The sequence below is a fragment of the Triticum aestivum genome, chromosome 5D (assembly GCF_018294505.1).
Source record: "Triticum aestivum cultivar Chinese Spring chromosome 5D, IWGSC CS RefSeq v2.1, whole genome shotgun sequence".
Classification (NCBI taxonomy): Eukaryota; Viridiplantae; Streptophyta; class Magnoliopsida; order Poales; family Poaceae; genus Triticum; species Triticum aestivum.
Genome location: NC_057808.1, coordinates 132,135,091 through 132,151,471, shown reverse-complemented (window position 1 = coordinate 132,151,471; position 16,381 = coordinate 132,135,091).

Sequence of the window (16,381 nt, the reverse complement as noted above, 5' to 3'; positions counted from 1 at the left end):
GCCTTTGACTCCTCGTGCTCAGAATAGTCATTAGGATCATGATACGTCCATTTTGCACCATTCTTTTATATCGATATTTATTGCATTATGGGTTGTTATTACACATTATGTCACAATACTTATGCCTATTCTCTCCTTTTTTACAAGGTCTACATGAAGAGGGAGAATGCCGGCAGTTGGAAATCTGGGCTGGAAAAGGAGCAAATATTAGAGACCTATTCTGCATAGCTCCAAAAGTCCTGAAACTTCACGGAGGCAGTTTTTGGAATTAATAAAAAATATTGGCGAAAGAATCAACCAGAGGGGGGCCACCCACCATCCACGAGGGTGGGGGGCGTGCCCCCTGCCTCATGAGCCCCCTGGCAGGCCTCCGGTGCCCATCTTCTGCTATATGAAGTCTTTTGCCCTGGAAAAAATCAGAGGGAAGCTTTCGGGACGAAACATCACCGCCACGAGGGTAACCTTGGCGGAACCAATCTAGGGCTCCGGCGAAGCTGTTCTGCTGGGGAAACATCCCTCCGGGAGGGGGAAATCATCACCATCGTCATCACCATCGATCCTCTTAGCGGGAGGGGGTCAATCTCCATCAACATCTTCACCAGCACCATCTCCTCTCAAACCCTAGTTCATCTCTTGTATCCAATCTTTGTCCCAAAACCTCAGATTGGTACCTATGGGTTGCTAATAGTGTTGATTACTCCTTGTAGTTGATGCTAGTTGGTTTATTCGGTGGAAGATCATATTTTCAGATCCTTTATGCATATTAATACCCCTCTGATTATGAACATAAATATGATTTGTGAGTAGTTACGTTTGTTCCTGAGGACATGGGAGAAGTCTTGCTATAAGTAGTCATGTGAATTTGGTATTCGTTCGATATTTTGATGAGATGTATGTTGTCTCTCCTCTAGTGGTGTTATGTGAACGTCGATTACATGACACTTCATCATTATTTGGGCCTAGAGGAAGGCATTGGGAAGTAATAAGTAGATGATGGGTTGCTAGAGTGACAGAAGCTTAAACCCTAGTTTATGCGTTGCTTCGTAAGGGGCTGATTTGGATCCATATGTTTCATGCTATGGTTAGGTTTACCTTAATACTTCTTTTGTAGTTGCAGATGCTTGCAATAGGGGTTAATCATAAGTGGGATGCTTGTCCAAGGAAGGGCAGCACCCAAGCACCGGTCCACCCACACATCAAATTATCAAAGTAACGAACGCAAATCATATGAGCGTGATGAAAACTAGCTTGACGATAATTCCCATGTGTCGTCGGGAGCATTTTCCTTCATATAAGAGTTTGTCCAGGCTTGTCGTTTGCTACAAAAAGGATTGGGCCACCTTGCTACACTTTATTTAATTTTGTTACTTGTTACCCGTTACAAATTACCTATTCACAAAATTATCTGTTACTGATAATTTCAGTGCCTGCAGAGAATACCTTACTGAAAACCGCTTGTCATTTCCTTCTGCTCCTCGTTGGGTTCGACACTCTTACTTATCAAAAGGACTATGATAGATCCCCTATACTTGTGGGTCATCAGATCATATTTTGAACACAAATCTGTAGGTGGGGAGGGTGTGGGTTTCATTGCATCCAGAATGGCACTCAATATTTTGACGCCAAGTTTGTTAGCCATTGCACTGTTCCACAATATTCTTCTGATGCGCGAATTCTCATATTCATTGTGATTGTGTTCAATATCTGAGATGCATAAAAATATAAATAGTAGTGAGATTATCTTTGCAATGCGTATGATATTCTAATATAATAGGGGCTCCCGGTAAACCCTTGTGTGCTACCACTGTAATTCTGATGAGAGAGATCATGTATGCTGTAATTTGGTGCGTACATTAATGTAATCTGGCACAACAACTCAAAAAATAGGCTCCCTGTTGGGAGTTCAAGAAGTATGATAGTTGGCAGATGATAGGTTCAAAATATATTGTATACAAAGTTTATTGCCAAACCATGATGACAAGAGCGCATAGAGAAATAGCATCCGCTCATGTCTCTATATGTGGCGCACATGCATTTCAAAACTCATGTAGTAACATTAGCTAGCCAATTAAATGTAAGCTTTGGAAATAACAGTGGCATGCAGTTTAGCTTGAAGGACCAAGAGCTGCTAGTACAACACAAAGCGTCTAGGTAGATCATAGTGTATATAAAAGGGAGAAACCATAAGCATCATAAATAAATCGGGAGAGTGGAACTGGCTAGAAAATATGGGGTTGTATTGCCGCTACTATTTGAAATCCTATGGATCTACATGCCCGCTCTATTCACCTGAAGGTGTACTACTGTTACTATCAGTCTAGTCTCTCAAAGGCCACATAGCTCCCAACATTTCCTGCATATTATGGCAGACCAACTCGAAGTGCTGAAAGCATCATGCAGAAGTGGCCCAATAGACATGTCGACTGTAGATGTCTGCTACCTGTGAGTTGCGTCGGGATTTTCCCCGAAGAGGAAGGGTCAAGCAATGTAGTAACTGATAAGTATTTCCCTTAGTGAGAGCCAAGGTTATCGAACCAATAGGAGAATCACACAAACCCTAGTGAACATCACCTACACACAAAAGCAAATACTTGCACCCAACATGGGGAAGAGGGTTGTCAATCCCCTTGAACTCGTTACTTTGGAACGATCAAATCTTGTATATGTAGATAGATAAATTGTAAAACAAAATAAAAAGATAAAAAATGCAGCAAGGTATTTTTTGTTTTAGTAATATGATTAAATTAGACCCGGGGCCATAGTTTTCACTAGATGCTTCTCTCAGAAACAATAGCATACGGAGGGTAGACAAATTACTATTGGTCAATTAATAGAAAGGCGCATAGTTATGATATTATTCATGGCAATGATCATGTATATAGGCATCACGTCCATGAAAAGTAGACCGAAACGATTCTGCATCTACTACTATTGTTCCACTTTGAGAGCGCTTCTATGCTTGCCTCTCTACGGATTAAGTTCATAACAAATGTAGTAATGCATGAAGTATGATGACACGATGTAGACAAATTAAACTCAAGCAATATGAATAAACCATTTTATCCTTGACGGCAACAATACAAATATGTGCCTTGCTACCCCTTCTGTCTCGAGGTGAGGACAGCGCAAGATTGAACTCATTACAAAGCACCTCCCCCACTGAAGATAAATCAATCTAGTTGGCCAAACCAAATGGATCGATCGAAGAGAAATACAAAGCGATAACAATCATGCATAATAAAGTTCAGAAAATAATCAATTACTTTCAATGAAGAATATGATCATAAACCCATAATTCATCGGATCCCAACAGACACACTGCAAAAGAAGATTACATCGGATAGGACTCCAAGAAGATCGAGGAGAACATTGTATTGAAGATCAAAGAGAGAGAAGAAGTCATCTAGCTATTAGCTATGGACCCATAGGTCTGTGGTGAACTATTCGCACATCATCGAAAGCCGGCTAGGATGATGTAGAAGCCTTCCGTGATAGATCCCGCCTCCGACAGAGTACCAGAAGAGGCCTCTAGATGGGATCACGGAAGAACAGAAGCTTGCATCAGCGAAAAAAGTGTTTCGGGTGGCTCTCTGTTGGTTTGGGAATATTTGGGAATTTATAGAGGTGGAATTAGGTCAAAAGGAGTTGCATGGGAGTCATGAGCTTAGGGGGCATGGCCCCACCCCCAGAGCGCGCCCTGTGAGCTCGTGGCTCTCCCGTAAGTCTTCTGTCCTCCTCCCAAACCTTCTAGGGCCCCTTCTGGTTGAGAAAAATCACCATAAAGTTTCATCGTGTTTCGACTTTGTTTGGTACTAATTTTCTAAAAAGCCAAAAACAAGCAAAAAAAAACTAGAACTAGCACTGGGCACTGGGTTAATAGGTTAGTCCCAAAAAATGATATAAAATAGCATAAAAATGCATGTAGAGCATCGAAGATTGATAATATAATAGCATGAAACAATAAAAAATTATAGATATGTTGGAGATGTATCAACATCCCCAAGCTTAATTCCTCCTCCTCCTCGAGTAGGTAAATGATAAAAACTTAATTTTTGATGTTGAATGCTACCTAACATGTGTATCATGTAATCTCTTTAGGGTAGAAATATTGAGAAATGATGTAGTAACGATATCAACATAATAATATCCATGAATATAAGAAACATAATCATTACTTTTTCAAAATATACAATCCTTACGAATGTTATCCCTACTCATTTTATCTTGTTAGCATGGCATGACTCCGCCTTCACCGCATAAATATAAATCATGAGCACCCCGGTGTTTGTCAGAGTCAAAACCTCCGGATCTCGGGTAGAGGGCCCCGAACTGTGGATCTTGGATCAATGGGGAACAAGGGACGGGGGACACGATATTTACCCAGGTTCGGGCCCTCTTGACGGTGTCCTGGACTAGGGGCTACTCACCACGTCGTCTCCCGACCAGCTGGATCGGGCCGAGGACCCCCATGGCGGTTCATTTATGGGCCACTTCGGGCAGCCCATGCCGCATACAAGGGGGATTCCACAAGACTTGGCGCCCAAGATGAGGACTCCTCTAAAAACCTAGGCCGTGCATTATATAAACCGACGCCAGGCTAGTCAATAGATGAACTTATATTCATCAGAACAATCTCGTGGTAGACACATGTACTCTGTACTATCCCTCATATGAATATAATCAGAAGCAGGACGTAGGGTTTTACCTCCATCAAGAGGGCCCGAACCTGGGTAAAACCTGTGTCCATGTTACCATCGCTCCAAGACGCCTCGCTTAGGACCCCTACTACGAGATATGCCGGATTTCACACCGACATTGGTGCTTTCATTGAGAGCCTGCTGGGAGTCGCCGAGGTTCGATGGGAATCTAGATCAATGATCAGGTGATATTTTTTAGTTAGATTTATTCCGCGCAAATTATCTCTCTACAAAATCGCTCCTATCACGTCGTGCAAATTTCTCCGCGGTCATCCCAAGATCAAGAAATTCCGAGCAGCGGTGGTGGTGCGACCTTAAAGAAATTTCTCGGACTCTGTGCCGGCCACTTCCGCGCGCCATGGAAGGCCCTGGAAAAGCATGCTCTGACGAGTAGCAGCCCAGAGTTGGAAGATTTGTCGCAGCCGAGGAGATCGCCCAGAACTCTTGCCCACTTGGATTAGTGTAGGCGGGCTGGGTGACAAAAATTCTGATAGGCAACAACACAGGAAGATTTGTCACAGCCGAGGAGATCGCCCAGAACTCTTGGCCACTTGGATTAGTGTAGGCGGGCTGGGCGGTACTTGTCATTAATGATTAGTCTTGCATGATCCGCTCACGCACTACAACTAGTTTGCTTTAGCTTTGCTATATATACTAACCCGTGTGTAGGCTGTCAAATCTGAGGTGGTCTGATACTAGTACTACTAGTACGTATACGTGGCCCCTGATGGATGATTTTGCTTAATAATTCTTTTAAGATTTCCACACTTGAAGACCCAGGTCTGCAATCCGGTCTACGTCACTGCCGCCAATTCAAGGCGATCTAATATTCCGTCGCTGCCCCGCGCGCATTGCTTCTGTAAATTGGGCGGCCCTGCGAATTCGGATTTTGCCACCTCGTCACGCCGACGCCCCACGTCAACAATAGCCTCGCGCCAGGCCACATCGATTTTAGTAATTTATTTCGCATAAATATTTTTTTCAGCTAGATTTGTTCCACACAGATCAAATTCTTTGAAACTTATTGTTCTTGGTTCGCTGTTTTATTTAGCAGGTTCGTCCGAGATCGATTTTGATATAAGATCAGATTGTGAACCTTTTTGCACCGGCTGTGGCCAAGCATAAAAATTAGCATGGCCGATAACCACGTAACAACGATGTACAGACCACAACAATACGCGTCTCAGACAGGTCGGCTGAGTGTTGGCATCACACACACAAGTTCCCAAGCCCCCAAGCAAACCATGAGGAGCCGAGAATGGCCTGGCTCAGATCATGCATACACAGGGCTAATCTTCTGCCTTTTTCATACTTTTTGTTTAAATACTTCAGCTGCTCATCCATACAACTAATGAATGCTGGTTTGCAGCAGTTTTTAATTGCAATATGGCTGCTACATCATGTGGAGATCAAGTCATCTTGATCAATGTTGCTCCATGCCTGAGACATCAGGGAGACCCCTTTTTTCTCCTCTTTCCTCTTCTTTAAATCCAGTGTTTACGCTACCGTGGGTGGACTACCACTTCTCATTAAATGTGTGCTAGTTTTGCACTACATATTAGTACTACTAATTTGCAAGTCTGTTTTCAAGGTATGATTGACAAAAGTGCAACTAGTTTTGCACGTACAAATCGGTATGAAGGAAAACTGCGGTCACGACATCTGGCACCGGCGCGCGGTCATCAGGCCTCACCGACGTCGACCCGTCTATGTCGACATCTCCCTTGTGCTACCCTATTGAACATCATGTGGTATTTTTTCTAACAACCCGTATTGCATATATTTTCATACCGAATATATTTTTGATGTTTGCGTGATTTTTCTGTGTAGATTTTTCTGCGACTGGTTACAATTTGGCCCGTTGTCACTAGATTATTGCAATGGCCTGGTCAGTTTTAATCCAGAAGCTTTTTGCCTAACTGGCTTCATCCGAAATCCTATGACCACTGCATCAGTGACTCGGTCTACCATACAAACTGCCTCAGATGGTAGCCGCGTCGTACTGTCATAATCACCATCGCCTAGGGGATTTCCGACCTGTAGTAGACTTCGGCTGCGTCATGCGGTCACTTCGGCATAATGCCGCCACCTGCTTTGTCTCCTCGGCTGGACCGTGGGCTTCACTTCGACACATCTACCGGATTGTGCGGTCACTTCATCAATCCGAACTCTTCACTCGGCCACCTCGATCTTGGGGGCTGGGACCTCGGCCAGGCTGGGGACTACATCTTCATCCCGTCACAAGCCCAGACCTCGTCATCAAGGCCGAGCACATTCACTAGCTAAGTTGTTTTCATGCTCGAACTTTTTAATTGTTAAATTTTTTCAGTTCAACCAAGCATTATATTTGTGTTAAACAAAAAATCTGGTTGTTAAAAACTTAGTTTATTAAAAATGTTATTTGTTAAAAACGCTTCTTTTGCCCAAGTCAACTGGGGGCTCTTAAATGTATATGAGCCATTCTGTAATAAACGTTTTTTCTTAGTCGTTGCAAAGTATTTTTCTATCACTCCTTTTTCGATGCGAGTGTGTGGTCAATAGCCGGGGAGCCTAGTTTCTCTCTCAAAGCCGCTCAAGTTTAGTTTGCTAAACAGGCTTAACAAGCAGTACTGCGCCTTCGGGATAGGAGGTTGCAGCCGTAGGCTGACCCGCTTGAAGTCTGGAGATCGGTTGTGTCATATTAATGCACGACAGAAGCACGAAAATATTAAGACCAATTTTCAGATTGGCACCAAATGACTTGATTTAGTTCAGACGTCAAGCTTTTACAAAAGTTTTTTGGCTTTTCGAGCTTATGGCACTTTTTTAGCTATTTGTATGTTTTTCTTTAAGGAAGTGGGACATCCTCATGACCGAGGTGCCCTGCACTCAAATACAACTCGGGAGATCCTTTCTGACCCACAGCTCGAAATCTTTCCCGCCAAACTACACCTCGGTGTTGACAAAATACGGCTGTCGGATCACGGGTTCCGGCAAAACCCTCAAGGTTCGAACACTTGGGTGCGCACAAAGATCTCCTCCTACTGATCCACGCCCTAGGTTTGCTAAGATCTCAAGGACTAGCTCGCAACACAAAGGACACAAGATTTATACTGCTTCGGGCCGCCGTTGCGGTGTAATACCCTACTCCAGTGTGGTGGTGGTGGATTGCCTCTTGGGCCGAGGATGAACAGTACAAGGGGAAGAACAGCCTCCTGAGGCAAGGTGTTCTTGTGCTTGGTGAACTTGTGTGGGTGAGGGTTACTTAAGACGAGATGCCTCCTACTACAGTGGCTAGTCCTATTTATAGTGGCCCTGGTCCTCTCCCCAAATATTGAGCAGGAAGGGAGCCAACAATGGCCAATTTGAAAGGGGTCAGCTAGTACAGCTTATCCTGACAAAAGCAGTCTTCGCCTGCAAAAGGCTCTGGTGGTGACGCCGCCTTGGGCTCCATGGTGACCTCCGTCCTGCCGTCCTGCTGGTCTTGGTCTCGTTGCACTGATATGGAAACCTTTGCTTGACGCCTCGGTACTCCGCGCCTGCGCTTGCCTCCTTAGCACCAAAGAGGAAACAAGGACACTGTGCGTGCTGGCGCCCGCCTGGCCTCGATCGTCATGGCTCACGTCACGAGAACCTCGCGAGGATTGCCTTGCCTTGATCTCTCCACCCCTCGCGAGCCAACCTGGTGAGGCCGCTCCCGAGGAGGTCTTGTGTCGTCCGCCGCGCGAGGCTTGGCCCCTCGCGAGGGTCTTGAGAGCTTGTTGGTGAAGATGGGCCGTACGGGCCCGCTCGCAGAGCCTCGTCATGGGCCGTAGGCAGGCAAGTCTGGGGACCCCCGTTCCCAGAACGCCGACAGTAGCCCCCGGGCCCAAGGCGCGCTTGGGCTTGGCTTCGAGGCGAAGCCAAAGGTCAACCGCGGAACGCCGCGGGCCCCAATAGCCTGCGGCCTTGGTCGACGCGTGGCGGTTGATTGGACGTGGGCGTCTCCGCTTCAACCATAAGTCCAAATGAATTGATTCTTTTTGCATTCTGTTCTTTGCAAAGAAATCTAACAGCTCACCAAAGATGAGATTTTTCTGAGTTGTTTAGAATTTCTGGTGATTTTCAGAAGAGTTCTTAATGTTTTCTTTTTGTGTTTAAAATTATTTTCAGAGGGTGAGGCTTGTCTTGAGGATCACTAGAAGGCTTGTGAACCTCATCTGCACTAAGGCAAGCCACAACAACATTTTCATGGTGTCATTTCAATATTTATGATTTTCTTACTTGAATGAAATGATTAATCCATGCATTTAAATAACTATTGTGTTATTTATATTCAGTTAAGTGTTTGTTAGTTATTATTCTTGATTTACAGTATGTTGAAACTAGGTTAGTTGGTGAAGTAAAGCAAAGGTCTATTTGTGGTGATGATAAAAATAATTTTGTTATGCATGTTAGTAATTACTTAAAGTTATTTTCTTACATAAATAAAATGGTAAAAATTTGCTAGAACATATTCTGTTAAGTACTTGATTAGTCATTTTAGTTGACTTACAGAATGTTTGAACCTAACTTGGTGGGTAAAGAAATTAGGATTTGTTGGTGGTATAATCTTTGCTATGCATGTGAGAAATTAATCGAAGTTATTTTCTTGCACAAGAAAATAATTAAACTTGTTGCAAAATATTTTGGTTAATATGTGAGTTATCCTAACCAGCAAAGTAATATGAGTTGTTGATGTTTATGCTTAGTGTGAATATGGATGACATCGGTCATTTTCGTTATTGAGTGATGCATGTGTAGTTTTGCATTTCATGGCATGCTATGACACCGGTCATTTTCATTTTAAGTTGAACCTGAATATAACTTAACTTGAATATATCGTTGACCGGGTCATGTTGCCGCTGAATCGAGTTTTTCCCAGTGCAACCACATTTTCCTTTGTGGGAAGGCCTTGATTCGGTCCATTGACATTGCCTCTGGTCAGTGCCTCCAACTAGGGAAGGTTATGTCGTGCTTACCCTGGCCCGGTAAGCAGGCATAGCCTTGTGTGCCTGTTGTTGAGATTATGGTACCGGGTCTCCGAGTGGGATCGTTTTGGCCACGACGGTGGTCGGTGTGTCTTTGGTAGACACGGGGCCACCCAGGACTAGCCCGTTGGGGATTGGGTCGGAGTGGCCGGGAGAGTGTCATGGCAATGGAAGGGTTTCATTGGAATGCCGTTGGTCCACCCGAATGGGAGTGCGAGGCCATGGGTTCCGTGGTGTGGGTACAGTGTGCTACCTCTGCAGAGTGTATAATCTATCGATAGCCGAGTCCACGGTCACGGACACGTCGTAGTAGGTCCCACCATGAGTCAACGTTTAATAAAATTTGCACACTAAGCTATGAACTTGGCACTGTTGATGATGGCGGAAGGGCCATCGCGATGTTCGGGACCAAATTTTGGTCGTGGTTGTGATCGTCGTAAGGATCACGAGTTACTCTTGTTAAGACCACATTGGTGGTTTGTTTGTGATCCGAGAATGATCACTGTTGGTATGTTGTCCCGAGGGACGTTCGAGCATGATCACAGCACGTTGGACATATAGTGTTGCATTATTATTAATTGGTTAAGTATCATGATATTGTTTGCCATTATGATTATGCCTGTTGTGAGCTTGCAAGTACATTCAATGTACTGACCTGGCGTGTCATGCCAGATTTAAGGAAAGTCTCGTTGGAGAGGAGCGCTACTCGAGTCTAGATCATGTCCACATCGGTGTCCTGGTGATATGGAGCTTCCGCTACGACGTTATTCCGCTGCCGCGTAGTTGTTCTGATCAAGGCCCCTTTATGTTCACTAAATAATGTACATATTGTTCAGTCGCACCGGGTGTGCCGCTTGGCCTCGACAGCTGTTGTAATATAAACTCTGTTCCGCTAGCATCAATAAAGCGGTTGTTTTCTATACCAAGATGTTGTGTGTTGCCAGAAGACATGGTCTCTGGGCTGGCAATGCATGGTAAACCGGCTGCTCTGAGCTGGGGTGCCACATGCCCAGACATGACTCACCTAACTACCTGCCTGCTTGACACCTAATCGACAAGTGACAACCTGATCGATGAGGTGGAGCAGTGGCAAGGCAGTGGGATTCTTGCTGGGATCGGAGCTTGCTAGGCTTGGAACTTGGTGGGCTTCGCTAGCTCTCCCCGGAAAGGATCTTGCCGGGTCCCCAAGTTGTATCTTCAGCATTTCCGATTTCTGTCTTTGGAGTTCTTCTTTGCATTCTAGTGATCTGGTCTTGAGTTTGGCTTTAATTATCCTCTGGCAAGCCTTGCTGTCCGGAAGGCTACCATTGCCTGTGCATAAGTTTGGGGCATTAAAGACCCAATTCTTAATACACCGACAGGAACCCCCGGGGCTGGGCCACACACACATGCGAGGTGTCGCCGGGCTAGGCCACACACACATGCGAGGTGTCGCCGAGCTAGGCCCAAACAATGCAGAGGCACGCGTGGCAGAAAATAACTGCCACCATTTCTCATAATCTTCTCTTTTACTGCGCCTCCCTCCATGCGTATTACATATGAGGCGCGGGACTGGCGAAGAGGGGCGGTCGCTGGAGTAGTGCGCCTGACAATGCGCGGTCACTTCAAACAGTAAATAGCACACCCCCGCACCTTCCCCATAAAGAGGAGGCCACAGAGAGCACTGCTCATTCACCTCTTCCCATTCCAATCTATCAGCCACTGTCGCCTTCTGCCTTCATCTTCCTCCTGCCGCTACTTCTCCCGAAAAACAACTGTCGTGATGGCGAGAGGTAGGGGCCGAGCCCGATCATTTGTCGTCGCCTCGAGGGCTTCTCCCCTAAGCCAGACGCTCATTTTGGTTATGGCTGTGGGGGCTGGCTCTAGCTCTCATGGTAGGGTCGTGTATGTAACACCCCTAGTGTCATGCTACAGTGAACTAACATGAATGGTGCTATGCCACCAAATTTAACTAAGCCAAATTGCCACTTGATAAAAATCAAAGAAAAATTCAAATTTAAAATAAAGTCAAATAAATTACTTTTTCAAACTGCAAAACTAAATAGTTCATATTTTGTCAAATATTCCATAGTCATTTGTGTTTACGAAAACAACATTACTAAAATACCCAAATTGACCCTAGCATCCAAAACATTACCCAAAACAACAGCATTTAAATCATTCCTATTTAAGTAAAAGTCAAATGGAATCATCTTGCCCCCAAACTTTTTGTGGCAATACTATATAATACATAGTATTTGTTTTGACCAGTGGCACATTTTCAAAATTGAATTCATAGCAGAAATAAATAGAGAACAATGATGAGATAAAGAAAATAGAAAAACAAAAATAGAAAGGTGGCACTATGCCACGGCCCAGCCGCACCACAGTGCCGGCCCAGCCCATCTGGCCTCCCTGTCCCCTTCCTCCCCTGATCATCTCACGCGCTGGCTGCAGCACGCCCATCCACGGCGCCGATGGCCACGAGGCGGCCATCTATTGGCTCCCGGGCACCGACTAGGTCTCCGATGGCTCCCCTCTCGACGCCCCAACCCCTAGACTCCCTTTCATCCCCCTCGCTCTCTCGCTTGACATATCCGCCCGTGTCCAACACACCATCGCACTGAACGCCAATGCATGCATGCTCACCGACCTCTCCTCATCGCTCCATCATGCCATGATGTCTACTACGCAACTTTCTTCTTGTAGACACGTGTTGGGCCTCCAAGCGCAGAGTTTTGTAGGACAATAGCAATTTTCCCTCAAGAGGATGACCTAAGGTTTATCAATCTGTGAGAGGTGTAGGATGAAGATGGTCTCTCTCAAACGACCCAGCAACCAAATACAAGAAATCTCTTGTGTCCCCAACACACCCAATACAATGGCAAATTGTATAGGTGCACTAGTTCGGCGAAGACATGGTGATAAAAGTGTAATATGGATGGTAGAAATATATTTTTATAATCTGAATAAATAAAAATAGCAAGGCAGCAAATAGTACACGGGCACAAAAACGGTATTGCCATGCTTGAAAATGAGGCCTAGGGTCCGTACTTTCGCTAGTGGAATCTCTGAACAGTGCTAATATAATTGGATCATATAACCGTCCCTCGTCATGCAACGAATAATCACTCCAAAGTTCCTATCTAGCAGAGAACACAAGACAGAATTGTTTGTAGGGTACGAAACCACCTCAAAGCTATTCTTTCCGATCAATCTATCCTAGTGTTCGTACTAAAATAACACGAAGCTATTCTTTCCGATCGATCTAACCAAAAGTTCGTACTAAAATAACACCAAAGCAAATTCAGATTCATAATATTCAATCCAACACAAATAACTTCAAAGAGTGCCCCAAGATTTCTATATCCTTTAGCCGGACTGCCGGACTATAAAGATACAAGATTGTTGGACTATAAAGATACAAGATTAAAGACTTCGTCCCGTGTCCGGGTGGGACTCTCCTTGGCGTGGAAGGTAAGCTTGGCAATTCGGATCTGTAGATCTCCTCCCTTGTAACCGACTCTGTGTAACCCTAGCCCCCTCTGGTGTCTATATAACCCGGAGGGGTTAGTCCGTAGGACAACAACAATCATAATCATAGGCTAGCTTCTAGGGTTTAGCCTCTACGATCTCGTGGTAGATCAACTCTTGGAATACTTGTATCATCAAGATCAATCAAGCAGGAAGTAGGGTATTACCTCCATCGAGAGGGCCCGAACCTGGGTAAAAATTGTGTCCCCCGCCTCCTGTTTCCATCCGCCTTAGACGCACAGTTCGGGACCCCCCACCTGAGATCCGTCGGTTTTGACACCGACATTGGTGCTTTCATTGAGAGTTCCACTGTGCCGTCATCATAAGGCCTGATGGCTTGTCTCGTTGTCAAGGACAACATCAGCTCTGGGAGAGCCCTGGCTATAGGCCAAACTGTCTGACTAGGCGGCTTCGTCATGACCGCCCGCTCGGCCCTTGCGCCAACGATGACTTCTCGGGTCATCGAAAATTCGCCGAGTAGATGGATCCAATGGAGCTCTCTTCCTTGAAGGAGCTCTTGGATCGCATCGCCGCCTTGGGAGTCGCTACGGACTATGATCGGATCGGGCATAAACCCGACCAAAGGGAGATTAACTCTTCGCCGGTCACCCATCAGATAGCGGTGGTGGAGGAGCAACGCAGCGATTCTTCCTCTATCTTGAGGACAAACTATGTCCGGATTCCCAAGCTCTCCGAGCCGGATACCCGCCTACGGGAGGACATGGCCCAAGCTTTGAACCTAGAATAAGACAGCGGGCCAGACCTATTGGGCAACATCCCGGAGCCCGAACTGCCAAGCTTGGAAACTCCTCCGCCCCTGGGTCTCAGATCAGGTCAGGGTTCGGACCTAAATCTACCCACCCACCTAGATATAAGTGATCTTTCCCACATTAGACAAGAGCCCCAAGAGACAGTACATCACTACTGGGCCAAATTCCTCCTTGTAATGAGCAAGGTTAAGGACTGTCGCGAGGAAGACGCAATTTCATTCTTTTGCAAAAATTGCACGGACAAGGGAATCCTCAACGCCATAAGTCGCCTTGACATAGCACACTTCGCTGACTTGGCGGCCATAGTACAGAAGTACTGTGCGATGGAAAGCGCCTGGAAAACCCAAACAGACTTCTGGGATCCTCCGGCTCTCACTAAACCCCTCGTCCGAGCTAAAAGGGTGTACTCTCATAAGTCACCCGATCCAATTACAAAGAAACAAAAGCCCACTACAGGGCGTGGAACCGTATTGGAGGGATGGCTCAATGGGCCATGCAAAATTCACAGTACAGCGGATACCATGCCAACACATAGCCTTAGAGTATGTTGGGTACTCTGGCAGGTGGCCAAGAGCGGCGAGGATATCCTCATCAACAATGCAACAGAGCACCATCCCGGGGAAAATAACAATACAGTATTGACAGTCTTCGAGACCTTCGCCTCAAATAATAGGCGTAAGCGAGCACTCCGCAGCCTTGCCGAAGTCTGCCACGTGGCAGCAATAAATCCATGGAGCGATATGGCTATCACTTTCAATGCCAGTGACGAACCTAAATTCCGAACAGCCCGAGCACCAGCCACCTTGGTCCTTAGTCCAATTGTGAACGGCTTCCGGCTTACTAAAGTGCTCATGGACGGCGGCAGCGGATTAAACCTCATCCATGAGGAGACTCTTCAAAAAATGGAAATAGACAAAAGCCGCATTGAGCAAAGCAGCACGACCTTCAGAGGAATCATCCCTAGTCGGGAGGCACGATGTGCGGGAAAAATCACACTAGATGTGGTATTCGGCACGCCGAAGAATTATAGGTCCGAAGAAATCACATTCCAAGTGGCCCCGTTCAATAGCGGATACCACGCCCTTCTAGGGCGGGAGGCATTCACGATCTTCCAAGCTATACCCCATTACGGGTACATGAAGCTCAAAATGCCCGGGCCCAATGGAATCATCACTCTAGCTAGTGATCCGGACATAGCACTCTGCGCCGAAAATAAAACCGCCACACTAGCCCTCGAGGCGTTATCCGAAGCCCTTGCGGCCGAAGAACTAACCGCACTTCGCTCCACAGTGGACAGGGATGACGTGATACTCGACAAAAAAGACCCAAGTCCACCTGTTTTAAACCAGCGGATGAAATAGTCAAATTCCAAGTCCACCCAACGGACCCTAGAAAAATAGCATCCATCGGGGCATAGTTAAACCCCACAGTAGACGCCGCACTACGGGAGTTCTTGCGCGAGAATTGGGACATCTTCGCCTGGCATCCTTCAGACATGCCAGGAATCCCATGCAGGCTAGCCGAGCATAGCCTTAACATTCTAAAGGGGTTCAAGCCGGTCAAGCAGACTCTTCGGCGTTTCTCTGAGCCTAAGCGACAAGCCATGGGAGAGGAGCTAGCCAAGTTACTTGAGGCCAGATTCATTAGAGAAATAAAACATCCGGACTGGTAGCAAACCTGGTGATGGTACCAAAGAAGGACAAATCCTGGCGCCTATGTGTCGATTTCAAGGACCTTAACAAGGCTTGCCCCAAGGATCCCTTCCCCCTCCCCCGCATCGATCAAATTATCGACGCTACCGCAAGACATGACTCATTGTGTTTCCTCGACGCATACTCCGGATACCATCAAATTAAGATGGCGGAGTCCGATCAAGCCGCAACGGCCTTTATCACTCCGTACGGCCCCTTCTGTTTTAACACCATGCCTTTCGGGCTCAAAAACGCCGGTGTAACCTATGAACGCATGATTCAGACATGCTTGGAAACACAAATTGGCAAAACAGTGGAGGCATACATAGACGACGTGGTCATCAAAACCAGACATGTCGAATCCTTAATAGACGACTTGAGGCTCACGTTCGACAATCTCCGAACATATGACATCAAGCTCAATCCGGAAAAATGCGTTTTCGGCGTACCCGCCGGAAAGCTCTTGGGCTTCATCGTCTCCAGTAGAGGAATTAAAGCAAATCCAGCTAAAATCCGAGCTCTGTCACAGTTGGCTATCCCAACAGAACTCAAGCAAATCCAAAAATTAACTGGATGCGTGGCTGCCTTAAGCCGCTTTATCTCCCGATTAGGAGAAAAGGCACTACCCCTTTATCACCTTCTTCGACGCACTGAACACTTCGAGTGGACGGATGCGGCCACAGCCAGATTGGAAGAAATAAAAGCCGTTTTGGCCACCAACC